We start from the raw sequence: 27,947 nt of genomic DNA, 5'->3' as shown, positions 1-27,947 counted from the left end.
CTCATTTTTTTGTGGGCAAGCTCCACTTGAGCCATAGTTGGGGATAGAATAAAAAAAATCGGGCACAGCGAACCATTTTGGACACGTTTTTACCAATTTTCAAAAAAGTATCCGCGCTCGATGAGGCTTAACTTTTTCGATCACCGAACTTTGTTTTGGTCACCAAATCGTCAATTTTAGTCCGATTTTGCTCATTTTTTGTGGGCAAGCTCCACTTGAGCCATAGTTGGGGATAGAATAAAAAAATCGGGCACAGCGAACCATTTTGGACACGTTTTTACCAATTTTCAAAAAAAGTATCCGCGCTCGATGAGGCTTAACTTTTTCGATCACCGAACTTTGTTTTGGTCACCAAATCGTCAATTTTAGTCCGATTTTGCTCATTTTTTGTGGGCAAGCTCCACTTGAGCCATAGTTGGGGATAGAATAAAAAAATCGGGCACAGCGAACCATTTTGGACACGTTTTTACCAATTTTCAAAAAAGTATCCGCGCTCGATGAGGCTTAACTTTTTCGATCACCGAACTTTGTTTTGGTCACCAAATCGTCAATTTTAGTCCGATTTTGCTCATTTTTTGTGGGCAAGCTCCACTTGAGCCATAGTTGGGGATAGAATAAAAAAATCGGGCACAGCGAACCATTTTGGACACGTTTTTACCAATTTTCAAAAAAGTATCCGCGCTCGATGAGGCTTAACTTTTTCGATCACCGAACTTTGTTTTGGTCACCAAATCGTCAATTTTAGTCCGATTTTGCTCATTTTTTGTGGGCAAGCTCCACTTGAGCCATAGTTGGGGATAGAATAAAAAAATCGGGCACAGCGAACCATTTTGGACACGTTTTTACCAATTTTCAAAAAAGTATCCGCGCTCGATGAGGCTTAACTTTTTCGATCACCGAACTTTGTTTTGGTCACCAAATCGTCAATTTTAGTCCGATTTTGCTCATTTTTTGTGGGCAAGCTCCACTTGAGCCATAGTTGGGGATAGAATAAAAAAATCGGGCACAGCGAACCATTTTGGACACGTTTTTACCAATTTTCAAAAAAGTATCCGCGCTCGATGAGGCTTAACTTTTTCGATCACCGAACTTTGTTTTGGTCACCAAATCGTCAATTTTAGTCCGATTTTGCTCATTTTTTGTGGGCAAGCTCCACTTGAGCCATAGTTGGGGATAGAATAAAAAAATCGGGCACAGCGAACCATTTTGGACACGTTTTTACCAATTTTCAAAAAAGTATCCGCGCTCGATGAGGCTTAACTTTTTCGATCACCGAACTTTGTTTTGGTCACCAAATCGTCAATTTTAGTCCGATTTTGCTCATTTTTTGTGGGCAAGCTCCACTTGAGCCATAGTTGGGGATAGAATAAAAAAATCGGGCACAGCGAACCATTTTGGACACGTTTTTACCAATTTTCAAAAAAGTATCCGCGCTCGATGAGGCTTAACTTTTTCGATCACCGAACTTTGTTTTGGTCACCAAATCGTCAATTTTAGTCCGATTTTGCTCATTTTTTGTGGGCAAGCTCCACTTGAGCCATAGTTGGGGATAGAATAAAAAAATCGGGCACAGCGAACCATTTTGGACACGTTTTTACCAATTTTCAAAAAAGTATCCGCGCTCGATGAGGCTTAACTTTTTCGATCACCGAACTTTGTTTTGGTCACCAAATCGTCAATTTTAGTCCGATTTTGCTCATTTTTTGTGGGCAAGCTCCACTTGAGCCATAGTTGGGGATAGAATAAAAAAATCGGGCACAGCGAACCATTTTGGACACGTTTTTACCAATTTTCAAAAAAGTATCCGCGCTCGATGAGGCTTAACTTTTTCGATCACCGAACTTTGTTTTGGTCACCAAATCGTCAATTTTAGTCCGATTTTGCTCATTTTTTGTGGGCAAGCTCCACTTGAGCCATAGTTGGGGATAGAATAAAAAAAATCGGGCACAGCGAACCATTTTGGACACGTTTTTACCAATTTTCAAAAAAGTATCCGCGCTCGATGAGGCTTAACTTTTTCGATCACCGAACTTTGTTTTGGTCACCAAATCGTCAATTTTAGTCCGATTTTGCTCATTTTTTGTGGGCAAGCTCCACTTGAGCCATAGTTGGGGATAGAATAAAAAAATCGGGCACAGCGAACCATTTTGGACACGTTTTTACCAATTTTCAAAAAAGTATCCGCGCTCGATGAGGCTTAACTTTTTCGATCACCGAACTTTGTTTTGGTCACCAAATCGTCAATTTTAGTCCGATTTTGCTCATTTTTTGTGGGCAAGCTCCACTTGAGCCATAGTTGGGGATAGAATAAAAAAATCGGGCACAGCGAACCATTTTGGACACGTTTTTACCAATTTTCAAAAAAGTATCCGCGCTCGATGAGGCTTAACTTTTTCGATCACCGAACTTTGTTTTGGTCACCAAATCGTCAATTTTAGTCCGATTTTGCTCATTTTTTGTGGGCAAGCTCCACTTGAGCCATAGTTGGGGATAGAATAAAAAAATCGGGCACAGCGAACCATTTTGGACACGTTTTTACCAATTTTCAAAAAAGTATCCGCGCTCGATGAGGCTTAACTTTTTCGATCACCGAACTTTGTTTTGGTCACCAAATCGTCAATTTTAGTCCGATTTTGCTCATTTTTTGTGGGCAAGCTCCACTTGAGCCATAGTTGGGGATAGAATAAAAAAATCGGGCACAGCGAACCATTTTGGACACGTTTTTACCAATTTTCAAAAAAGTATCCGCGCTCGATGAGGCTTAACTTTTTCGATCACCGAACTTTGTTTTGGTCACCAAATCGTCAATTTTAGTCCGATTTTGCTCATTTTTTGTGGGCAAGCTCCACTTGAGCCATAGTTGGGGATAGAATAAAAAAATCGGGCACAGCGAACCATTTTGGACACGTTTTTACCAATTTTCAAAAAAAGTATCCGCGCTCGATGAGGCTTAACTTTTTCGATCACCGAACTTTGTTTTGGTCACCAAATCGTCAATTTTAGTCCGATTTTGCTCATTTTTTGTGGGCAAGCTCCACTTGAGCCATAGTTGGGGATAGAATAAAAAAATCGGGCACAGCGAACCATTTTGGACACGTTTTTACCAATTTTCAAAAAAGTATCCGCGCTCGATGAGGCTTAACTTTTTCGATCACCGAACTTTGTTTTGGTCACCAAATCGTCAATTTTAGTCCGATTTTGCTCATTTTTTGTGGGCAAGCTCCACTTGAGCCATAGTTGGGGATAGAATAAAAAAATCGGGCACAGCGAACCATTTTGGACACGTTTTTACCAATTTTCAAAAAAGTATCCGCGCTCGATGAGGCTTAACTTTTTCGATCACCGAACTTTGTTTTGGTCACCAAATCGTCAATTTTAGTCCGATTTTGCTCATTTTTTGTGGGCAAGCTCCACTTGAGCCATAGTTGGGGATAGAATAAAAAAATCGGGCACAGCGAACCATTTTGGACACGTTTTTACCAATTTTCAAAAAAGTATCCGCGCTCGATGAGGCTTAACTTTTTCGATCACCGAACTTTGTTTTGGTCACCAAATCGTCAATTTTAGTCCGATTTTGCTCATTTTTTGTGGGCAAGCTCCACTTGAGCCATAGTTGGGGATAGAATAAAAAAATCGGGCACAGCGAACCATTTTGGACACGTTTTTACCAATTTTCAAAAAAGTATCCGCGCTCGATGAGGCTTAACTTTTTCGATCACCGAACTTTGTTTTGGTCACCAAATCGTCAATTTTAGTCCGATTTTGCTCATTTTTTGTGGGCAAGCTCCACTTGAGCCATAGTTGGGGATAGAATAAAAAAATCGGGCACAGCGAACCATTTTGGACACGTTTTTACCAATTTTCAAAAAAGTATCCGCGCTCGATGAGGCTTAACTTTTTCGATCACCGAACTTTGTTTTGGTCACCAAATCGTCAATTTTAGTCCGATTTTGCTCATTTTTTGTGGGCAAGCTCCACTTGAGCCATAGTTGGGGATAGAATAAAAAAATCGGGCACAGCGAACCATTTTGGACACGTTTTTACCAATTTTCAAAAAAGTATCCGCGCTCGATGAGGCTTAACTTTTTCGATCACCGAACTTTGTTTTGGTCACCAAATCGTCAATTTTAGTCCGATTTTGCTCATTTTTTGTGGGCAAGCTCCACTTGAGCCATAGTTGGGGATAGAATAAAAAAATCGGGCACAGCGAACCATTTTGGACACGTTTTTACCAATTTTCAAAAAAGTATCCGCGCTCGATGAGGCTTAACTTTTTCGATCACCGAACTTTGTTTTGGTCACCAAATCGTCAATTTTAGTCCGATTTTGCTCATTTTTTGTGGGCAAGCTCCACTTGAGCCATAGTTGGGGATAGAATAAAAAAATCGGGCACAGCGAACCATTTTGGACACGTTTTTACCAATTTTCAAAAAAGTATCCGCGCTCGATGAGGCTTAACTTTTTCGATCACCGAACTTTGTTTTGGTCACCAAATCGTCAATTTTAGTCCGATTTTGCTCATTTTTTGTGGGCAAGCTCCACTTGAGCCATAGTTGGGGATAGAATAAAAAAATCGGGCACAGCGAACCATTTTGGACACGTTTTTACCAATTTTCAAAAAAGTATCCGCGCTCGATGAGGCTTAACTTTTTCGATCACCGAACTTGGTTTTGGTCACCAAATCGTCAATTTTAGTCCGATTTTGCTCATTTTTTGTGGGCAAGCTCCACTTGAGCCATAGTTGGGGATAGAATGAAAAAAATCGGGCACAGCGAACCATTTTGGACACGTTTTTACCAATTTTCAAAAAAGTATCCGCGCTCGATGAGGCTTAACTTTTTCGATCACCGAACTTGGTTTTGGTCACCAAATCGTCAATTTTAGTCCGATTTTGCTCATTTTTTGTGGGCAAGCTCCACTTGAGCCATAGTTGGGGATAGAATAAAAAAATCGGGCACAGCGAACCATTTTGGACACGTTTTTACCAATTTTCAAAAAAGTATCCGCGCTCGATGAGGCTTAACTTTTTCGATCACCGAACTTGGTTTTGGTCACCAAATCGTCAATTTTAGTCCGATTTTGCTCATTTTTTGTGGGCAAGCTCCACTTGAGCCATAGTTGGGGATAGAATGAAAAAATCGGGCACAGCGAACCATTTTGGACACGTTTTTACCAATTTTCAAAAAAGTATCCGCGCTCGATGAGGCTTAACTTTTTCGATCACCGAACTTGGTTTTGGTCACCAAATCGTCAATTTTAGTCCGATTTTGCTCATTTTTTGTGGGCAAGCTCCACTTGAGCCATAGTTGGGGATAGAATAAAAAAATCGGGCACAGCGAACCATTTTGGACACGTTTTTACCAATTTTCAAAAAAGTATCCGCGCTCGATGAGGCTTAACTTTTTCGATCACCGAACTTGGTTTTGGTCACCAAATCGTCAATTTTAGTCCGATTTTGCTCATTTTTTGTGGGCAAGCTCCACTTGAGCCATAGTTGGGGATAGAATGAAAAAATCGGGCACAGCGAACCATTTTGGACACGTTTTTACCAATTTTCAAAAAAGTATCCGCGCTCGATGAGGCTTAACTTTTTCGATCACCGAACTTGGTTTTGGTCACCAAATCGTCAATTTTAGTCCGATTTTGCTCATTTTTTGTGGGCAAGCTCCACTTGAGCCATAGTTGGGGATAGAATAAAAAAATCGGGCACAGCGAACCATTTTGGACACGTTTTTACCAATTTTCAAAAAAGTATCCGCGCTCGATGAGGCTTAACTTTTTCGATCACCGAACTTGGTTTTGGTCACCAAATCGTCAATTTTAGTCCGATTTTGCTCATTTTTTGTGGGCAAGCTCCACTTGAGCCATAGTTGGGGATAGAATAAAAAAATCGGGCACAGCGAACCATTTTGGACACGTTTTTACCAATTTTCAAAAAAGTATCCGCGCTCGATGAGGCTTAACTTTTTCGATCACCGAACTTGGTTTTGGTCACCAAATCGTCAATTTTAGTCCGATTTTGCTCATTTTTTGTGGGCAAGCTCCACTTGAGCCATAGTTGGGGATAGAATGAAAAAATCGGGCACAGCGAACCATTTTGGACACGTTTTTACCAATTTTCAAAAAAGTATCCGCGCTCGATGAGGCTTAACTTTTTCGATCACCGAACTTGGTTTTGGTCACCAAATCGTCAATTTTAGTCCGATTTTGCTCATTTTTTGTGGGCAAGCTCCACTTGAGCCATAGTTGGGGATAGAATAAAAAAATCGGGCACAGCGAACCATCTTGGACACGTTTTTACCAATTTTCAAAAAAGTATCCGCGCTCGATGAGGCTTAACTTTTTCGATCACCGAACTTGGTTTTGGTCACCAAATCGTCAATTTTAGTCCGATTTTGCTCATTTTTTGTGGGCAAGCTCCACTTGAGCCATAGTTGGGGATAGAATGAAAAAATCGGGCACAGCGAACCATTTTGGACACGTTTTTACCAATTTTCAAAAAAGTATCCGCGCTCGATGAGGCTTAACTTTTTCGATCACCGAACTTGGTTTTGGTCACCAAATCGTCAATTTTAGTCCGATTTTGCTCATTTTTTGTGGGCAAGCTCCACTTGAGCCATAGTTGGGGATAGAATAAAAAAATCGGGCACAGCGAACCATTTTGGACACGTTTTTACCAATTTTCAAAAAAGTATCCGCGCTCGATGAGGCTTAACTTTTTCGATCACCGAACTTGGTTTTGGTCACCAAATCGTCAATTTTAGTCCGATTTTGCTCATTTTTTGTGGGCAAGCTCCACTTGAGCCATAGTTGGGGATAGAATGAAAAAATCGGGCACAGCGAACCATTTTGGACACGTTTTTACCAATTTTCAAAAAAGTATCCGCGCTCGATGAGGCTTAACTTTTTCGATCACCGAACTTGGTTTTGGTCACCAAATCGTCAATTTTAGTCCGATTTTGCTCATTTTTTGTGGGCAAGCTCCACTTGAGCCATAGTTGGGGATAGAATAAAAAAATCGGGCACAGCGAACCATTTTGGACACGTTTTTACCAATTTTCAAAAAAGTATCCGCGCTCGATGAGGCTTAACTTTTTCGATCACCGAACTTGGTTTTGGTCACCAAATCGTCAATTTTAGTCCGATTTTGCTCATTTTTTGTGGGCAAGCTCCACTTGAGCCATAGTTGGGGATAGAATGAAAAAATCGGGCACAGCGAACCATTTTGGACACGTTTTTACCAATTTTCAAAAAAGTATCCGCGCTCGATGAGGCTTAACTTTTTCGATCACCGAACTTGGTTTTGGTCACCAAATCGTCAATTTTAGTCCGATTTTGCTCATTTTTTGTGGGCAAGCTCCACTTGAGCCATAGTTGGGGATAGAATGAAAAAATCGGGCACAGCGAACCATTTTGGACACGTTTTTACCAATTTTCAAAAAAGTATCCGCGCTCGATGAGGCTTAACTTTTTCGATCACCGAACTTGGTTTTGGTCACCAAATCGTCAATTTTAGTCCGATTTTGCTCATTTTTTGTGGGCAAGCTCCACTTGAGCCATAGTTGGGGATAGAATAAAAAAATCGGGCACAGCGAACCATTTTGGACACGTTTTTACCAATTTTCAAAAAAGTATCCGCGCTCGATGAGGCTTAACTTTTTCGATCACCGAACTTTGTTTTGGTCACCAAATCGTCAATTTTAGTCCGATTTTGCTCATTTTTTGTGGGCAAGCTCCACTTGAGCCATAGTTGGGGATAGAATAAAAAAATCGGGCACAGCGAACCATTTTGGACACGTTTTTACCAATTTTCAAAAAAGTATCCGCGCTCGATGAGGCTTAACTTTTTCGATCACCGAACTTGGTTTTGGTCACCAAATCGTCAATTTTAGTCCGATTTTGCTCATTTTTTGTGGGCAAGCTCCACTTGAGCCATAGTTGGGGATAGAATAAAAAAATCGGGCACAGCGAACCATTTTGGACACGTTTTTACCAATTTTCAAAAAAGTATCCGCGCTCGATGAGGCTTAACTTTTTCGATCACCGAGGCTTTTGGAGGCTCTAAAATGTGTAGATATCAAATATTATTATTCTGTGAGGCTTTAATACTCAAAAGAAAAAGTCTACAACACCTGGTGTTCCCAAGCGGTCACCCATCCAAGTACTAACCAGGCCCAATGTTGCTTAACTTCGGTGATCGGACGAGAACCGGTGCATTCAACATGGTATGGTCGTAGGCATTTGCGTAAGTGGGAGCGAATTTATATACAACAGCATTGTATTGTAGTCTTATATTCATATATAGGATTACTTTAACTGGCCGCCTTGCGGTTTGCAAAATAGTCACTTAATACATGCAAATTTAGCCACTGTTGTGTTATAATTTATGCAATTCGTAGCCATACAGTGTATCATGACCAACGCACAAACTTTTTGCTTCCAACCATCCACAATACAGTGGAACGGCCCCAAAACAAAGGAGAGATGAATTGGGTCCGAGGAACCTGCTCAACCGGACATTGAACCGGAAGCATGACTTCAGTGGGTTTAGGCCGGTACTTGGGAAAATCATAGCTGAATTGCTTTTAGCCTAATTGTTGTGATAATCTTATTAAATAGGTAAGTATCAACTCTATTTGATAAGTTTTATTTGAATGCACTCTGCGTTAGCGGAGTGCAGCCTAAAGAATGGAACTAAGCGATTTGCACTAACTTAAAAGTTAGTTTAATAAAGGGAAACTTTGCAATTAGTATTGATGTTTCCGAGAGCGTTCCAAATATCAAATACACAGTAAGCACAAGCGGGGGAACAATTAGAATGGCCTATACAAGTATGTGGGGTGTGTTTGGAGCAATGGTTATCGCTGAAATTGTCATTTACAAAAAGTATCCGCGCTCGATGAGGCTTAACTTTTTCGATCACCGAACTTGGTTTTGGTCACCAAATCGTCAATTTTAGTCCGATTTTGCTCATTTTTTGTGGGCAAGCTCCACTTGAGCCATAGTTGGGGATAGAATAAAAAAATTGGGCACAGCGAACCATTTTGGACACGTTTTTAACGATTTTCAAAAAAGTATCCGCGCTCGATGAGGCTTAACTTTTTCGATCACCGAGGCTTTTGGAGGCTCTAAAATGTGTAGATATCAAATATTATTATTCTGTGAGGCTTTAATACTCAAAAGAAAAAGTCTACAACACCTGGTGTTCCCAAGCGGTCACCCATCCAAGTACTAACCAGGCCCAATGTTGCTTAACTTCGGTGATCGGACGAGAACCGGTGCATTCAACATGGTATGGTCGTAGGCATTTGCGTAAGTGGGAGCGAATTTATATACAACAGCATTGTATTGTAGTCTTATATTCATATATAGGATTACTTTAACTGGCCGCCTTGCGGTTTGCAAAATAGTCACTTAATACATGCAAATTTAGCCACTGTTGTGTTATAATTTATGCAATTCGTAGCCATACAGTGTATCATGACCAACGCACAAACTTTTTGCTTCCAACCATCCACAATACAGTGGAACGGCCCCAAAACAAAGGAGAGATGAATTGGGTCCGAGGAACCTGCTCAACCGGACATTGAACCGGAAGCATGACTTCAGTGGGTTTAGGCCGGTACTTGGGAAAATCATAGCTGAATTGCTTTTAGCCTAATTGTTGTGATAATCTTATTAAATAGGTAAGTATCAACTCTATTTGATAAGTTTTATTTGAATGCACTCTGCGTTAGCGGAGTGCAGCCTAAAGAATGGAACTAAGCGATTTGCACTAACTTAAAAGTTAGTTTAATAAAGGGAAACTTTGCAATTAGTATTGATGTTTCCGAGAGCGTTCCAAATATCAAATACACAGTAAGCACAAGCGGGGGAACAATTAGAATGGCCTATACAAGTATGTGGGGTGTGTTTGGAGCAATGGTTATCGCTGAAATTGTCATTTACAAAAAGTATCCGCGCTCGATGAGGCTTAACTTTTTCGATCACCGAACTTGGTTTTGGTCACCAAATCGTCAATTTTAGTCCGATTTTGCTCATTTTTTGTGGGCAAGCTCCACTTGAGCCATAGTTGGGGATAGAATAAAAAAATTGGGCACAGCGAACCATTTTGGACACGTTTTTAACGATTTTCAAAAAAGTATCCGCGCTCGATGAGGCTTAACTTTTTCGATCACCGAGGCTTTTGGAGGCTCTAAAATGTGTAGATATCAAATATTATTATTCTGTGAGGCTTTAATACTCAAAAGAAAAAGTCTACAACACCTGGTGTTCCCAAGCGGTCACCCATCCAAGTACTAACCAGGCCCAATGTTGCTTAACTTCGGTGATCGGACGAGAACCGGTGCATTCAACATGGTATGGTCGTAGGCATTTGCGTAAGTGGGAGCGAATTTATATACAACAGCATTGTATTGTAGTCTTATATTCATATATAGGATTACTTTAACTGGCCGCCTTGCGGTTTGCAAAATAGTCACTTAATACATGCAAATTTAGCCACTGTTGTGTTATAATTTATGCAATTCGTAGCCATACAGTGTATCATGACCAACGCACAAACTTTTTGCTTCCAACCATCCACAATACAGTGGAACGGCCCCAAAACAAAGGAGAGATGAATTGGGTCCGAGGAACCTGCTCAACCGGACATTGAACCGGAAGCATGACTTCAGTGGGTTTAGGCCGGTACTTGGGAAAATCATAGCTGAATTGCTTTTAGCCTAATTGTTGTGATAATCTTATTAAATAGGTAAGTATCAACTCTATTTGATAAGTTTTATTTGAATGCACTCTGCGTTAGCGGAGTGCAGCCTAAAGAATGGAACTAAGCGATTTGCACTAACTTAAAAGTTAGTTTAATAAAGGGAAACTTTGCAATTAGTATTGATGTTTCCGAGAGCGTTCCAAATATCAAATACACAGTAAGCACAAGCGGGGGAACAATTAGAATGGCCTATACAAGTATGTGGGGTGTGTTTGGAGCAATGGTTATCGCTGAAATTGTCATTTACAAAAAGTATCCGCGCTCGATGAGGCTTAACTTTTTCGATCACCGAACTTTGTTTTGGTCACCAAATCGTCAATTTTAGTCCGATTTTGCTCATTTTTTGTGGGCAAGCTCCACTTGAGCCATAGTTGGGGATAGAATAAAAAAATCGGGCACAGCGAACCATTTTGGACACGTTTTTACCAATTTTCAAAAAAGTATCCGCGCTCGATGAGGCTTAACTTTTTCGATCACCGAACTTGGTTTTGGTCACCAAATCGTCAATTTTAGTCCGATTTTGCTCATTTTTTGTGGGCAAGCTCCACTTGAGCCATAGTTGGGGATAGAATAAAAAAATCGGGCACAGCGAACCATTTTGGACACGTTTTTACCAATTTTCAAAAAAGTATCCGCGCTCGATGAGGCTTAACTTTTTCGATCACCGAACTTGGTTTTGGTCACCAAATCGTCAATTTTAGTCCGATTTTGCTCATTTTTTGTGGGCAAGCTCCACTTGAGCCATAGTTGGGGATAGAATAAAAAAATCGGGCACAGCGAACCATTTTGGACACGTTTTTACCAATTTTCAAAAAAGTATCCGCGCTCGATGAGGCTTAACTTTTTCGATCACCGAACTTGGTTTTGGTCACCAAATCGTCAATTTTAGTCCGATTTTGCTCATTTTTTGTGGGCAAGCTCCACTTGAGCCATAGTTGGGGATAGAATAAAAAAATCGGGCACAGCGAACCATTTTGGACACGTTTTTACCAATTTTCAAAAAAGTATCCGCGCTCGATGAGGCTTAACTTTTTCGATCACCGAACTTGGTTTTGGTCACCAAATCGTCAATTTTAGTCCGATTTTGCTCATTTTTTGTGGGCAAGCTCCACTTGAGCCATAGTTGGGGATAGAATAAAAAAATCGGGCACAGCGAACCATTTTGGACACGTTTTTACCAATTTTCAAAAAAGTATCCGCGCTCGATGAGGCTTAACTTTTTCGATCACCGAGGCTTTTGGAGGCTCTAAAATGTGTAGATATCAAATATTATTATTCTGTGAGGCTTTAATACTCAAAAGAAAAAGTCTACAACACCTGGTGTTCCCAAGCGGTCACCCATCCAAGTACTAACCAGGCCCAATGTTGCTTAACTTCGGTGATCGGACGAGAACCGGTGCATTCAACATGGTATGGTCGTAGGCATTTGCGTAAGTGGGAGCGAATTTATATACAACAGCATTGTATTGTAGTCTTATATTCATATATAGGATTACTTTAACTGGCCGCCTTGCGGTTTGCAAAATAGTCACTTAATACATGCAAATTTAGCCACTGTTGTGTTATAATTTATGCAATTCGTAGCCATACAGTGTATCATGACCAACGCACAAACTTTTTGCTTCCAACCATCCACAATACAGTGGAACGGCCCCAAAACAAAGGAGAGATGAATTGGGTCCGAGGAACCTGCTCAACCGGACATTGAACCGGAAGCATGACTTCAGTGGGTTTAGGCCGGTACTTGGGAAAATCATAGCTGAATTGCTTTTAGCCTAATTGTTGTGATAATCTTATTAAATAGGTAAGTATCAACTCTATTTGATAAGTTTTATTTGAATGCACTCTGCGTTAGCGGAGTGCAGCCTAAAGAATGGAACTAAGGGATTTGCACTAACTCAAAAGTTAGTTTAATAAAGGGAAACTTTGCAATTAGTATTGATGTTTCCGAGAGCGTTCCAAATATCAAATACACAGTAAGCACAAGCGGGGGAACAATTAGAATGGCCTATACAAGTATGTGGGGTGTGTTTGGAGCAATGGTTATCGCTGAAATTGTCATTTACAAAAAGTATCCGCGCTCGATGAGGCTTAACTTTTTCGATCACCGAACTTGGTTTTGGTCACCAAATCGTCAATTTTAGTCCGATTTTGCTCATTTTTTGTGGGCAAGCTCCACTTGAGCCATAGTTGGGGATAGAATAAAAAAATTGGGCACAGCGAACCATTTTGGACACGTTTTTAACGATTTTCAAAAAAGTATCCGCGCTCGATGAGGCTTAACTTTTTCGATCACCGAGGCTTTTGGAGGCTCTAAAATGTGTAGATATCAAATATTATTATTCTGTGAGGCTTTAATACTCAAAAGAAAAAGTCTACAACACCTGGTGTTCCCAAGCGGTCACCCATCCAAGTACTAACCAGGCCCAATGTTGCTTAACTTCGGTGATCGGACGAGAACCGGTGCATTCAACATGGTATGGTCGTAGGCATTTGCGTAAGTGGGAGCGAATTTATATACAACAGCATTGTATTGTAGTCTTATATTCATATATAGGATTACTTTAACTGGCCGCCTTGCGGTTTGCAAAATAGTCACTTAATACATGCAAATTTAGCCACTGTTGTGTTATAATTTATGCAATTCGTAGCCATACAGTGTATCATGACCAACGCACAAACTTTTTGCTTCCAACCATCCACAATACAGTGGAACGGCCCCAAAACAAAGGAGAGATGAATTGGGTCCGAGGAACCTGCTCAACCGGACATTGAACCGGAAGCATGACTTCAGTGGGTTTAGGCCGGTACTTGGGAAAATCATAGCTGAATTGCTTTTAGCCTAATTGTTGTGATAATCTTATTAAATAGGTAAGTATCAACTCTATTTGATAAGTTTTATTTGAATGCACTCTGCGTTAGCGGAGTGCAGCCTAAAGAATGGAACTAAGCGATTTGCACTAACTTAAAAGTTAGTTTAATAAAGGGAAACTTTGCAATTAGTATTGATGTTTCCGAGAGCGTTCCAAATATCAAATACACAGTAAGCACAAGCGGGGGAACAATTAGAATGGCCTATACAAGTATGTGGGGTGTGTTTGGAGCAATGGTTATCGCTGAAATTGTCATTTACAAAAAGTATCCGCGCTCGATGAGGCTTAACTTTTTCGATCACCGAACTTTGTTTTGGTCACCAAATCGTCAATTTTAGTCCGATTTTGCTCATTTTTTGTGGGCAAGCTCCACTTGAGCCATAGTTGGGGATAGAATAAAAAAATCGGGCACAGCGAACCATTTTGGACACGTTTTTACCAATTTTCAAAAAAGTATCCGCGCTCGATGAGGCTTAACTTTTTCGATCACCGAACTTGGTTTTGGTCACCAAATCGTCAATTTTAGTCCGATTTTGCTCATTTTTTGTGGGCAAGCTCCACTTGAGCCATAGTTGGGGATAGAATAAAAAAATCGGGCACAGCGAACCATTTTGGACACGTTTTTACCAATTTTCAAAAAAGTATCCGCGCTCGATGAGGCTTAACTTTTTCGATCACCGAACTTGGTTTTGGTCACCAAATCGTCAATTTTAGTCCGATTTTGCTCATTTTTTGTGGGCAAGCTCCACTTGAGCCATAGTTGGGGATAGAATAAAAAAATCGGGCACAGCGAACCATTTTGGACACGTTTTTACCAATTTTCAAAAAAGTATCCGCGCTCGATGAGGCTTAACTTTTTCGATCACCGAACTTGGTTTTGGTCACCAAATCGTCAATTTTAGTCCGATTTTGCTCATTTTTTGTGGGCAAGCTCCACTTGAGCCATAGTTGGGGATAGAATAAAAAAATCGGGCACAGCGAACCATTTTGGACACGTTTTTACCAATTTTCAAAAAAGTATCCGCGCTCGATGAGGCTTAACTTTTTCGATCACCGAACTTGGTTTTGGTCACCAAATCGTCAATTTTAGTCCGATTTTGCTCATTTTTTGTGGGCAAGCTCCACTTGAGCCATAGTTGGGGATAGAATAAAAAAATCGGGCACAGCGAACCATTTTGGACACGTTTTTACCAATTTTCAAAAAAGTATCCGCGCTCGATGAGGCTTAACTTTTTCGATCACCGAGGCTTTTGGAGGCTCTAAAATGTGTAGATATCAAATATTATTATTCTGTGAGGCTTTAATACTCAAAAGAAAAAGTCTACAACACCTGGTGTTCCCAAGCGGTCACCCATCCAAGTACTAACCAGGCCCAATGTTGCTTAACTTCGGTGATCGGACGAGAACCGGTGCATTCAACATGGTATGGTCGTAGGCATTTGCGTAAGTGGGAGCGAATTTATATACAACAGCATTGTATTGTAGTCTTATATTCATATATAGGATTACTTTAACTGGCCGCCTTGCGGTTTGCAAAATAGTCACTTAATACATGCAAATTTAGCCACTGTTGTGTTATAATTTATGCAATTCGTAGCCATACAGTGTATCATGACCAACGCACAAACTTTTTGCTTCCAACCATCCACAATACAGTGGAACGGCCCCAAAACAAAGGAGAGATGAATTGGGTCCGAGGAACCTGCTCAACCGGACATTGAACCGGAAGCATGACTTCAGTGGGTTTAGGCCGGTACTTGGGAAAATCATAGCTGAATTGCTTTTAGCCTAATTGTTGTGATAATCTTATTAAATAGGTAAGTATCAACTCTATTTGATAAGTTTTATTTGAATGCACTCTGCGTTAGCGGAGTGCAGCCTAAAGAATGGAACTAAGGGATTTGCACTAACTCAAAAGTTAGTTTAATAAAGGGAAACTTTGCAATTAGTATTGATGTTTCCGAGAGCGTTCCAAATATCAAATACACAGTAAGCACAAGCGGGGGAACAATTAGAATGGCCTATACAAGTATGTGGGGTGTGTTTGGAGCAATGGTTATCGCTGAAATTGTCATTTACAAAAAGTATCCGCGCTCGATGAGGCTTAACTTTTTCGATCACCGAACTTGGTTTTGGTCACCAAATCGTCAATTTTAGTCCGATTTTGCTCATTTTTTGTGGGCAAGCTCCACTTGAGCCATAGTTGGGGATAGAATAAAAAAATTGGGCACAGCGAACCATTTTGGACACGTTTTTAACGATTTTCAAAAAAGTATCCGCGCTCGATGAGGCTTAACTTTTTCGATCACCGAGGCTTTTGGAGGCTCTAAAATGTGTAGATATCAAATATTATTATTCTGTGAGGCTTTAATACTCAAAAGAAAAAGTCTACAACACCTGGTGTTCCCAAGCGGTCACCCATCCAAGTACTAACCAGGCCCAATGTTGCTTAACTTCGGTGATCGGACGAGAACCGGTGCATTCAACATGGTATGGTCGTAGGCATTTGCGTAAGTGGGAGCGAATTTATATACAACAGCATTGTATTGTAGTCTTATATTCATATATAGGATTACTTTAACTGGCCGCCTTGCGGTTTGCAAAATAGTCACTTAATACATGCAAATTTAGCCACTGTTGTGTTATAATTTATGCAATTCGTAGCCATACAGTGTATCATGACCAACGCACAAACTTTTTGCTTCCAACCATCCACAATACAGTGGAACGGCCCCAAAACAAAGGAGAGATGAATTGGGTCCGAGGAACCTGCTCAACCGGACATTGAACCGGAAGCATGACTTCAGTGGGTTTAGGCCGGTACTTGGGAAAATCATAGCTGAATTGCTTTTAGCCTAATTGTTGTGATAATCTTATTAAATAGGTAAGTATCAACTCTATTTGATAAGTTTTATTTGAATGCACTCTGCGTTAGCGGAGTGCAGCCTAAAGAATGGAACTAAGCGATTTGCACTAACTTAAAAGTTAGTTTAATAAAGGGAAACTTTGCAATTAGTATTGATGTTTCCGAGAGCGTTCCAAATATCAAATACACAGTAAGCACAAGCGGGGGAACAATTAGAATGGCCTATACAAGTATGTGGGGTGTGTTTGGAGCAATGGTTATCGCTGAAATTGTCATTTACAAAAAGTATCCGCGCTCGATGAGGCTTAACTTTTTCGATCACCGAACTTTGTTTTGGTCACCAAATCGTCAATTTTAGTCCGATTTTGCTCATTTTTTGTGGGCAAGCTCCACTTGAGCCATAGTTGGGGATAGAATAAAAAAATCGGGCACAGCGAACCATTTTGGACACGTTTTTACCAATTTTCAAAAAAGTATCCGCGCTCGATGAGGCTTAACTTTTTCGATCACCGAACTTGGTTTTGGTCACCAAATCGTCAATTTTAGTCCGATTTTGCTCATTTTTTGTGGGCAAGCTCCACTTGAGCCATAGTTGGGGATAGAATAAAAAAATCGGGCACAGCGAACCATTTTGGACACGTTTTTACCAATTTTCAAAAAAGTATCCGCGCTCGATGAGGCTTAACTTTTTCGATCACCGAACTTGGTTTTGGTCACCAAATCGTCAATTTTAGTCCGATTTTGCTCATTTTTTGTGGGCAAGCTCCACTTGAGCCATAGTTGGGGATAGAATAAAAAAATCGGGCACAGCGAACCATTTTGGACACGTTTTTACCAATTTTCAAAAAAGTATCCGCGCTCGATGAGGCTTAACTTTTTCGATCACCGAACTTGGTTTTGGTCACCAAATCGTCAATTTTAGTCCGATTTTGCTCATTTTTTGTGGGCAAGCTCCACTTGAGCCATAGTTGGGGATAGAATAAAAAAATCGGGCACAGCGAACCATTTTGGACACGTTTTTACCAATTTTCAAAAAAGTATCCGCGCTCGATGAGGCTTAACTTTTTCGATCACCGAGGCTTTTGGAGGCTCTAAAATGTGTAGATATCAAATATTATTATTCTGTGAGGCTTTAATACTCAAAAGAAAAAGTCTACAACACCTGGTGTTCCCAAGCGGTCACCCATCCAAGTACTAACCAGGCCCAATGTTGCTTAACTTCGGTGATCGGACGAGAACCGGTGCATTCAACATGGTATGGTCGTAGGCATTTGCGTAAGTGGGAGCGAATTTATATACAACAGCATTGTATTGTAGTCTTATATTCATATATAGGATTACTTTAACTGGCCGCCTTGCGGTTTGCAAAATAGTCACTTAATACATGCAAATTTAGCCACTGTTGTGTTATAATTTATGCAATTCGTAGCCATACAGTGTATCATGACCAACGCACAAACTTTTTGCTTCCAACCATCCACAATACAGTGGAACGGCCCCAAAACAAAGGAGAGATGAATTGGGTCCGAGGAACCTGCTCAACCGGACATTGAACCGGAAGCATGACTTCAGTGGGTTTAGGCCGGTACTTGGGAAAATCATAGCTGAATTGCTTTTAGCCTAATTGTTGTGATAATCTTATTAAATAGGTAAGTATCAACTCTATTTGATAAGTTTTATTTGAATGCACTCTGCGTTAGCGGAGTGCAGCCTAAAGAATGGAACTAAGCGATTTGCACTAACTTAAAAGTTAGTTTAATAAAGGGAAACTTTGCAATTAGTATTGATGTTTCCGAGAGCGTTCCAAATATCAAATACACAGTAAGCACAAGCGGGGGAACAATTAGAATGGCCTATACAAGTATGTGGGGTGTGTTTGGAGCAATGGTTATCGCTGAAATTGTCATTTACAAAAAGTATCCGCGCTCGATGAGGCTTAACTTTTTCGATCACCGAACTTTGTTTTGGTCACCAAATCGTCAATTTTAGTCCGATTTTGCTCATTTTTTGTGGGCAAGCTCCACTTGAGCCATAGTTGGGGATAGAATAAAAAAATCGGGCACAGCGAACCATTTTGGACACGTTTTTACCAATTTTCAAAAAAGTATCCGCGCTCGATGAGGCTTAACTTTTTCGATCACCGAACTTGGTTTTGGTCACCAAATCGTCAATTTTAGTCCGATTTTGCTCATTTTTTGTGGGCAAGCTCCACTTGAGCCATAGTTGGGGATAGAATAAAAAAATCGGGCACAGCGAACCATTTTGGACACGTTTTTACCAATTTTCAAAAAAGTATCCGCGCTCGATGAGGCTTAACTTTTTCGATCACCGAACTTGGTTTTGGTCACCAAATCGTCAATTTTAGTCCGATTTTGCTCATTTTTTGTGGGCAAGCTCCACTTGAGCCATAGTTGGGGATAGAATAAAAAAATCGGGCACAGCGAACCATTTTGGACACGTTTTTACCAATTTTCAAAAAAGTATCCGCGCTCGATGAGGCTTAACTTTTTCGATCACCGAACTTGGTTTTGGTCACCAAATCGTCAATTTTAGTCCGATTTTGCTCATTTTTTGTGGGCAAGCTCCACTTGAGCCATAGTTGGGGATAGAATAAAAAAATCGGGCACAGCGAACCATTTTGGACACGTTTTTACCAATTTTCAAAAAAGTATCCGCGCTCGATGAGGCTTAACTTTTTCGATCACCGAGGCTTTTGGAGGCTCTAAAATGTGTAGATATCAAATATTATTATTCTGTGAGGCTTTAATACTCAAAAGAAAAAGTCTACAACACCTGGTGTTCCCAAGCGGTCACCCATCCAAGTACTAACCAGGCCCAATGTTGCTTAACTTCGGTGATCGGACGAGAACCGGTGCATTCAACATGGTATGGTCGTAGGCATTTGCGTAAGTGGGAGCGAATTTATATACAACAGCATTGTATTGTAGTCTTATATTCATATATAGGATTACTTTAACTGGCCGCCTTGCGGTTTGCAAAATAGTCACTTAATACATGCAAATTTAGCCACTGTTGTGTTATAATTTATGCAATTCGTAGCCATACAGTGTATCATGACCAACGCACAAACTTTTTGCTTCCAACCATCCACAATACAGTGGAACGGCCCCAAAACAAAGGAGAGATGAATTGGGTCCGAGGAACCTGCTCAACCGGACATTGAACCGGAAGCATGACTTCAGTGGGTTTAGGCCGGTACTTGGGAAAATCATAGCTGAATTGCTTTTAGCCTAATTGTTGTGATAAACTTATTAAATAGGTAAGTATCAACTCTATTTGATAAGTTTTATTTGAATGCACTCTGCGTTAGCGGAGTGCAGCCTAAAGAATGGAACTAAGCGATTTGCACTAACTTAAAAGTTAGTTTAATAAAGGGAAACTTTGCAATTAGTATTGATGTTTCCGAGAGCGTTCCAAATATCAAATACACAGTAAGCACAAGCGGGGGAACAATTAAAATGGCCTATACAAGTATGTGGGGTGTGTTTGGAGCAATGGTTATCGCTGAAATTGTCATTTACAAAAAGTATCCGCGCTCGATGAGGCTTAACTTTTTCGATCACCGAACTTTGTTTTGGTCACCAAATCGTCAATTTTAGTCCGATTTTGCTCATTTTTTGTGGGCAAGCTCCACTTGAGCCATAGTTGGGGATAGAATAAAAAAATCGGGCACAGCGAACCATTTTGGACACGTTTTTACCAATTTTCAAAAAAGTATCCGCGCTCGATGAGGCTTAACTTTTTCGATCACCGAACTTGGTTTTGGTCACCAAATCGTCAATTTTAGTCCGATTTTGCTCATTTTTTGTGGGCAAGCTCCACTTGAGCCATAGTTGGGGATAGAATAAAAAAATCGGGCACAGCGAACCATTTTGGACACGTTTTTACCAATTTTCAAAAAAGTATCCGCGCTCGATGAGGCTTAACTTTTTCGATCACCGAGGCTTTTGGAGGCTCTAAAATGTGTAGATATCAAATATTATTATTCTGTGAGGCTTTAATACTCAAAAGAAAAAGCCTACAACACCTGGTGTTCCCAAGCGGTCACCCATCCAAGTACTAACCAGGCCCAATGTTGCTTAACTTCGGTGATCGGACGAGAACCGGTGCATTCAACATGGTATGGTCGTAGGCATTTGCGTAAGTGGGAGCGAATTTATATACAACAGCATTGTATTGTAGTCTTATATTCATATATAGGATTACTTTAACTGGCCGCCTTGCGGTTTGCAAAATAGTCACTTAATACATGCAAATTTAGCCACTGTTGTGTTATAATTTATGCAATTCGTAGCCATACAGTGTATCATGACCAACGCACAAACTTTTTGCTTCCAACCATCCACAATACAGTGGAACGGCCCCAAAACAAAGGAGAGATGAATTGGGTCCCAGGAACCTGCTCAACCGGACATTGAACCGGAAGCATGACTTCAGTGGGTTTAGGGCGGTACTTGGGAAAATCATAGCTGAATTGCTTTTAGCCTAATTGTTGTGATAAACTTATTAAATAGGTAAGTATCAACTCTATTTGATAAGTTTTATTTGAATGCACTCTGCGTTAGCGGAGTGCAGCCTAAAGAATGGAACTAAGCGATTTGCACTAACTTAAAAGTTAGTTTAATAAAGGGAAACTTTGCAATTAGTATTGATGTTTCCGAGAGCGTTCCAAATATCAAATACACAGTAAGCACAAGCGGGGGAACAATTAGAATGGCCTATACAAGTATGTGGGGTGTGTTTGGAGCAATGGTTATCGCTGAAATTGTCATTTACAAAAAGTATCCGCGCTCGATGAGGCTTAACTTTTTCGATCACCGAACTTTGTTTTGGTCACCAAATCGTCAATTTTAGTCCGATTTTGCTCATTTTTTGTGGGCAAGCTCCACTTGAGCCATAGTTGGGGATAGAATAAAAAAATCGGGCACAGCGAACCATTTTGGACACGTTTTTACCAATTTTCAAAAAAGTATCCGCGCTCGATGAGGCTTAACTTTTTCGATCACCGAACTTGGTTTTGGTCACCAAATCGTCAATTTTAGTCCGATTTTGCTCATTTTTTGTGGGCAAGCTCCACTTGAGCCATAGTTGGGGATAGAATAAAAAAATCGGGCACAGCGAACCATTTTGGACACGTTTTTACCGATTTTCAAAAAAGTATCCGCGCTCGATGAGGCTTAACTTTTTCGATCACCGAGGCTTTTGGAGGCTCTAAAATGTGTAGATATCAAATATTATTATTCTGTGAGGCTTTAATACTCAAAAGAAAAAGCCTACAACACCTGGTGTTCCCAAGCGGTCACCCATCCAAGTACTAACCAGGCCCAATGTTGCTTAACTTCGGTGATCGGACGAGAACCGGTGCATTCAACATGGTATGGTCGTAGGCATTTGCGTAAGTGGGAGCGAATTTATATACAACAGCATTGTATTGTAGTCTTATATTCATATATAGGATTACTTTAACTGGCCGCCTTGCGGTTTGCAAAATAGTCACTTAATACATGCAAATTTAGCCACTGTTGTGTTATAATTTATGCAATTCGTAGCCATACAGTGTATCATGACCAACGCACAAACTTTTTGCTTCCAACCATCCACAATACAGTGGAACGGCCCCAAAACAAAGGAGAGATGAATTGGGTCCGAGGAACCTGCTCAACCGGACATTGAACCGGAAGCATGACTTCAGTGGGTTTAGGCCGGTACTTGGGAAAATCATAGATGAATTGCTTTTAGCCTAATTGTTGTGATAAACTTATTAAATAGGTAAGTATCAACTCTATTTGATAAGTTTTATTTGAATGCACTCTGCGTTAGCGGAGTGCAGCCTAAAGAATGGAACTAAGCGATTTGCACTAACTTAAAAGTTAGTTTAATAAAGGGAAACTTTGCAATTAGTATTGATGTTTCCGAGAGCGTTCCAAATATCAAATACACAGTAAGCACAAGCGGGGGAACAATTAAAATGGCCTATACAAGTATGTGGGGTGTGTTTGGAGCAATGGTTATCGCTGAAATTGTCATTTACAAAAAGTATCCGCGCTCGATGAGGCTTAACTTTTTCGATCACCGAACTTTGTTTTGGTCACCAAATCGTCAATTTTAGTCCGATTTTGCTCATTTTTTGTGGGCAAGCTCCACTTGAGCCATAGTTGGGGATAGAATAAAAAAATCGGGCACAGCGAACCATTTTGGACACGTTTTTACCAATTTTCAAAAAAGTATCCGCGCTCGATGAGGCTTAACTTTTTCGATCACCGAACTTGGTTTTGGTCACCAAATCGTCAATTTTAGTCCGATTTTGCTCATTTTTTGTGGGCAAGCTCCACTTGAGCCATAGTTGGGGATAGAATAAAAAAATCGGGCACAGCGAACCATTTTGGACACGTTTTTACCAATTTTCAAAAAAGTATCCGCGCTCGATGAGGCTTAACTTTTTCGATCACCGAGGCTTTTGGAGGCTCTAAAATGTGTAGATATCAAATATTATTATTCTGTGAGGCTTTAATACTCAAAAGAAAAAGCCTACAACACCTGGTGTTCCCAAGCGGTCACCCATCCAAGTACTAACCAGGCCCAATGTTGCTTAACTTCGGTGATCGGACGAGAACCGGTGCATTCAACATGGTATGGTCGTAGGCATTTGCGTAAGTGGGAGCGAATTTATATACAACAGCATTGTATTGTAGTCTTATATTCATATATAGGATTACTTTAACTGGCCGCCTTGCGGTTTGCAAAATAGTCACTTAATACATGCAAATTTAGCCACTGTTGTGTTATAATTTATGCAATTCGTAGCCATACAGTGTATCATGACCAACGCACAAACTTTTTGCTTCCAACCATCCACAATACAGTGGAACGGCCCCAAAACAAAGGAGAGATGAATTGGGTCCCAGGAACCTGCTCAACCGGACATTGAACCGGAAGCATGACTTCAGTGGGTTTAGGGCGGTACTTGGGAAAATCATAGCTGAATTGCTTTTAGCCTAATTGTTGTGATAAACTTATTAAATAGGTAAGTATCAACTCTATTTGATAAGTTTTATTTGAATGCACTCTGCGTTAGCGGAGTGCAGCCTAAAGAATGGAACTAAGCGATTTGCACTAACTTAAAAGTTAGTTTAATAAAGGGAAACTTTGCAATTAGTATTGATGTTTCCGAGAGCGTTCCAAATATCAAATACACAGTAAGCACAAGCGGGGGAACAATTAGAATGGCCTATACAAGTATGTGGGGTGTGTTTGGAGCAATGGTTATCGCTGAAATTGTCATTTACAAAAAGTATCCGCGCTCGATGAGGCTTAACTTTTTCGATCACCGAACTTTGTTTTGGTCACCAAATCGTCAATTTTAGTCCGATTTTGCTCATTTTTTGTGGGCAAGCTCCACTTGAGCCATAGTTGGGGATAGAATAAAAAAATCGGGCACAGCGAACCATTTTGGACACGTTTTTACCAATTTTCAAAAAAGTATCCGCGCTCGATGAGGCTTAACTTTTTCGATCACCGAACTTGGTTTTGGTCACCAAATCGTCAATTTTAGTCCGATTTTGCTCATTTTTTGTGGGCAAGCTCCACTTGAGCCATAGTTGGGGATAGAATAAAAAAATCGGGCACAGCGAACCATTTTGGACACGTTTTTACCGATTTTCAAAAAAGTATCCGCGCTCGATGAGGCTTAACTTTTTCGATCACCGAGGCTTTTGGAGGCTCTAAAATGTGTAGATATCAAATATTATTATTCTGTGAGGCTTTAATACTCAAAAGAAAAAGCCTACAACACCTGGTGTTCCCAAGCGGTCACCCATCCAAGTACTAACCAGGCCCAATGTTGCTTAACTTCGGTGATCGGACGAGAACCGGTGCATTCAACATGGTATGGTCGTAGGCATTTGCGTAAGTGGGAGCGAATTTATATACAACAGCATTGTATTGTAGTCTTATATTCATATATAGGATTACTTTAACTGGCCGCCTTGCGGTTTGCAAAATAGTCACTTAATACATGCAAATTTAGCCACTGTTGTGTTATAATTTATGCAATTCGTAGCCATACAGTGTATCATGACCAACGCACAAACTTTTTGCTTCCAACCATCCACAATACAGTGGAACGGCCCCAAAACAAAGGAGAGATGAATTGGGTCCGAGGAACCTGCTCAACCGGACATTGAACCGGAAGCATGACTTCAGTGGGTTTAGGCCGGTACTTGGGAAAATCATAGATGAATTGCTTTTAGCCTAATTGTTGTGATAAACTTATTAAATAGGTAAGTATCAACTCTATTTGATAAGTTTTATTTGAATGCACTCTGCGTTAGCGGAGTGCAGCCTAAAGAATGGAACTAAGCGATTTGCACTAACTTAAAAGTTAGTTTAATAAAGGGAAACTTTGCAATTAGTATTGATGTTTCCGAGAGCGTTCCAAATATCAAATACACAGTAAGCACAAGCGGGGGAACAATTAGAATGGCCTATACAAGTATGTGGGGTGTGTTTGGAGCAATGGTTATCGCTGAAATTGTCATTTACAAAAAGTATCCGCGCTCGATGAGGCTTAACTTTTTCGATCACCGAACTTTGTTTTGGTCACCAAATCGTCAATTTTAGTCCGATTTTGCTCATTTTTTGTGGGCAAGCTCCACTTGAGCCATAGTTGGGGATAGAATAAAAAAATCGGGCACAGCGAACCATTTTGGACACGTTTTTACCAATTTTCAAAAAAGTATCCGCGCTCGATGAGGCTTAACTTTTTCGATCACCGAACATGGTTTTGGTCACCAAATCGTCAATTTTAGTCCGATTTTGCTCATTTTTTGTGGGCAAGCTCCACTTGAGCCATAGTCGGGGATAGAATAAAAAAATCGGGCACAGCGAACCATTTTGGACACGTTTTTACCAATTTTCAAAAAAGTATCCGCGCTCGATGAGGCTTAACTTTTTCGATCACCGAACTTGGTTTTGGTCACCAAATCGTCAATTTTAGTCCGATTTTGCTCATTTTTTGTGGGCAAGCTCCACTTGAGCCATGGTTGGGGATAAAATAAAAAAATCGGGCACAGCGAACCATTTTGGACACGTTTTTACCGATTTTCAAAAAAGTATCCGCGCTCGATGAGGCTTAACTTTTTCGATCACCGAGGCTTTTGGAGGCTCTAAAATGTGTAGATATCAAATATTATTATTCTGTGAGGCTTTAATACTCAAAAGAAAAAGCCTACAACACCTGGTGTTCCCAAGCGGTCACCCATCCAAGTACTAACCAGGCCCAATGTTGCTTAACTTCGGTGATCGGACGAGAACCGGTGCATTCAACATGGTATGGTCGTAGGCATTTGCGTAAGTGGGAGCGAATTTATATACAACAGCATTGTATTGTAGTCTTATATTCATATATAGGATTACTTTAACTGGCCGCCTTGCGGTTTGCAAAATAGTCACTTAATACATGCAAATTTAGCCACTGTTGTGTTATAATTTATGCAATTCGTAGCCATACAGTGTATCATGACCAACGCACAAACTTTTTGCTTCCAACCATCCACAATACAGTGGAACGGCCCCAAAACAAAGGAGAGATGAATTGGGTCCGAGGAACCTGCTCAACCGGACATTGAACCGGAAGCATGACTTCAGTGGGTTTAGGCCGGTACTTGGGAAAATCATAGATGAATTGCTTTTAGCCTAATTGTTGTGATAAACTTATTAAATAGGTAAGTATCAACTCTATTTGATAAGTTTTATTTGAATGCACTCTGCGTTAGCGGAGTGCAGCCTAAAGAATGGAACTAAGCGATTTGCACTAACTTAAAAGTTAGTTTAATAAAGGGAAACTTTGCAATTAGTATTGATGTTTCCGAGAGCGTTCCAAATATCAAATACACAGTAAGCACAAGCGGGGGAACAATTAGAATGGCCTATACAAGTATGTGGGGTGTGTTTGGAGCAATGGTTATCGCTGAAATTGTCATTTACAAAAAGTATCCGCGCTCGATGAGGCTTAACTTTTTCGATCACCGAACTTTGTTTTGGTCACCAAATCGTCAATTTTAGTCCGATTTTGCTCATTTTTTGTGGGCAAGCTCCACTTGAGCCATAGTTGGGGATAGAATAAAAAAATCGGGCACAGCGAACCATTTTGGACACGTTTTTACCAATTTTCAAAAAAGTATCCGCGCTCGATGAGGCTTAACTTTTTCGATCACCGAACATGGTTTTGGTCACCAAATCGTCAATTTTAGTCCGATTTTGCTCATTTTTTGTGGGCAAGCTCCACTTGAGCCATAGTCGGGGATAGAATAAAAAAATCGGGCACAGCGAACCATTTTGGACACGTTTTTACCAATTTTCAAAAAAGTATCCGCGCTCGATGAGGCTTAACTTTTTCGATCACCGAACTTGGTTTTGGTCACCAAATCGTCAATTTTAGTCCGATTTTGCTCATTTTTTGTGGGCAAGCTCCACTTGAGCCATGGTTGGGGATAAAATAAAAAAATCGGGCACAGCGAACCATTTTGGACACGTTTTTACCGATTTTCAAAAAAGTATCCGCGCTCGATGAGGCTTAACTTTTTCGATCACCGAGGCTTTTGGAGGCTCTAAAATGTGTAGATATCAAATATTATTATTCTGTGAGGCTTTAATACTCAAAAGAAAAAGCCTACAACACCTGGTGTTCCCAAGCGGTCACCCATCCAAGTACTAACCAGGCCCAATGTTGCTTAACTTCGGTGATCGGACGAGAACCGGTGCATTCAACATGGTATGGTCGTAGGCATTTGCGTAAGTGGGAGCGAATTTATATACAACAGCATTGTATTGTAGTCTTATATTCATATATAGGATTACTTTAACTGGCCGCCTTGCGGTTTGCAAAATAGTCACTTAATACATGCAAATTTAGCCACTGTTGTGTTATAATTTATGCAATTCGTAGCCATACAGTGTATCATGACCAACGCACAAACTTTTTGCTTCCAACCATCCACAATACAGTGGAACGGCCCCAAAACAAAGGAGAGATGAATTGGGTCCCAGGAACCTGCTCAACCGGACATTGAACCGGAAGCATGACTTCAGTGGGTTTAGGCCGGTACTTGGGAAAATCATAGCTGAATTGCTTTTAGCCTAATTGTTGTGATAAACTTATTAAATAGGTAAGTATCAACTCTATTTGATAAGTTTTATTTGAATGCACTCTGCGTTAGCGGAGTGCAGCCTAAAGAATGGAACTAAGCGATTTGCACTAACTTAAAAGTTAGTTTAATAAAGGGAAACTTTGCAATTAGTATTGATGTTTCCGAGAGCGTTCCAAATATCAAATACACAGTAAGCACAAGCGGGGGAACAATTAGAATGGCCTATACAAGTATGTGGGGTGTGTTTGGAGCAATGGTTATCGCTGAAATTG

General features: G+C 40.4%; 15 non-coding genes across 15 annotated transcripts; all 15 read right to left on the bottom strand.

The window, feature by feature from the left end:
- Window positions 1-8,120: 8,120 nt before the first annotated feature.
- LOC142347029 (5S ribosomal RNA) lies at window positions 8,121-8,239 on the bottom strand. Its single transcript, XR_012760056.1, has one exon. It is a non-coding gene; the product is annotated as a 5S ribosomal RNA (ribosomal RNA).
- A 948-nt stretch (window positions 8,240-9,187) lies between these two features.
- LOC142347028 (5S ribosomal RNA) lies at window positions 9,188-9,306 on the bottom strand. Its single transcript, XR_012760055.1, has one exon. It is a non-coding gene; the product is annotated as a 5S ribosomal RNA (ribosomal RNA).
- A 948-nt stretch (window positions 9,307-10,254) lies between these two features.
- On the bottom strand, window positions 10,255-10,373 carry LOC142347027 (5S ribosomal RNA). The gene has a single exon (XR_012760054.1). It is a non-coding gene; the product is annotated as a 5S ribosomal RNA (ribosomal RNA).
- Window positions 10,374-12,073: 1,700 nt separating this feature from the next.
- On the bottom strand, window positions 12,074-12,192 carry LOC142347026 (5S ribosomal RNA). Its single transcript, XR_012760053.1, has one exon. It is a non-coding gene; the product is annotated as a 5S ribosomal RNA (ribosomal RNA).
- A 948-nt stretch (window positions 12,193-13,140) lies between these two features.
- LOC142347025 (5S ribosomal RNA) lies at window positions 13,141-13,259 on the bottom strand. The gene has a single exon (XR_012760052.1). It is a non-coding gene; the product is annotated as a 5S ribosomal RNA (ribosomal RNA).
- A 1,700-nt stretch (window positions 13,260-14,959) lies between these two features.
- LOC142347023 (5S ribosomal RNA) lies at window positions 14,960-15,078 on the bottom strand. The gene has a single exon (XR_012760051.1). It is a non-coding gene; the product is annotated as a 5S ribosomal RNA (ribosomal RNA).
- Window positions 15,079-16,026: 948 nt separating this feature from the next.
- On the bottom strand, window positions 16,027-16,145 carry LOC142347022 (5S ribosomal RNA). Its single transcript, XR_012760050.1, has one exon. It is a non-coding gene; the product is annotated as a 5S ribosomal RNA (ribosomal RNA).
- A 1,512-nt stretch (window positions 16,146-17,657) lies between these two features.
- LOC142347020 (5S ribosomal RNA) lies at window positions 17,658-17,776 on the bottom strand. The gene has a single exon (XR_012760048.1). It is a non-coding gene; the product is annotated as a 5S ribosomal RNA (ribosomal RNA).
- Window positions 17,777-19,288: 1,512 nt separating this feature from the next.
- On the bottom strand, window positions 19,289-19,407 carry LOC142347019 (5S ribosomal RNA). Its single transcript, XR_012760047.1, has one exon. It is a non-coding gene; the product is annotated as a 5S ribosomal RNA (ribosomal RNA).
- Window positions 19,408-20,543: 1,136 nt separating this feature from the next.
- On the bottom strand, window positions 20,544-20,662 carry LOC142347527 (5S ribosomal RNA). The gene has a single exon (XR_012760514.1). It is a non-coding gene; the product is annotated as a 5S ribosomal RNA (ribosomal RNA).
- A 1,136-nt stretch (window positions 20,663-21,798) lies between these two features.
- Window positions 21,799-21,917, bottom strand: LOC142347525 (5S ribosomal RNA). The gene has a single exon (XR_012760513.1). It is a non-coding gene; the product is annotated as a 5S ribosomal RNA (ribosomal RNA).
- A 1,136-nt stretch (window positions 21,918-23,053) lies between these two features.
- On the bottom strand, window positions 23,054-23,172 carry LOC142347524 (5S ribosomal RNA). Its single transcript, XR_012760512.1, has one exon. It is a non-coding gene; the product is annotated as a 5S ribosomal RNA (ribosomal RNA).
- A 1,136-nt stretch (window positions 23,173-24,308) lies between these two features.
- Window positions 24,309-24,427, bottom strand: LOC142347523 (5S ribosomal RNA). Its single transcript, XR_012760511.1, has one exon. It is a non-coding gene; the product is annotated as a 5S ribosomal RNA (ribosomal RNA).
- Window positions 24,428-25,751: 1,324 nt separating this feature from the next.
- On the bottom strand, window positions 25,752-25,870 carry LOC142347521 (5S ribosomal RNA). Its single transcript, XR_012760509.1, has one exon. It is a non-coding gene; the product is annotated as a 5S ribosomal RNA (ribosomal RNA).
- Window positions 25,871-27,194: 1,324 nt separating this feature from the next.
- On the bottom strand, window positions 27,195-27,313 carry LOC142347520 (5S ribosomal RNA). Its single transcript, XR_012760508.1, has one exon. It is a non-coding gene; the product is annotated as a 5S ribosomal RNA (ribosomal RNA).
- Window positions 27,314-27,947: the final 634 nt, after the last annotated feature.

This window comes from Convolutriloba macropyga, chromosome 9, assembly GCF_964194025.1.
Source record: "Convolutriloba macropyga chromosome 9, txConMacr16.3, whole genome shotgun sequence".
NCBI lineage: Eukaryota > Metazoa > Xenacoelomorpha > Acoela > Convolutidae > Convolutriloba > Convolutriloba macropyga.
Note: the sequence above shows the minus strand (reverse complement) of the source record. Positions and strands in the feature narration are given on the sequence as shown.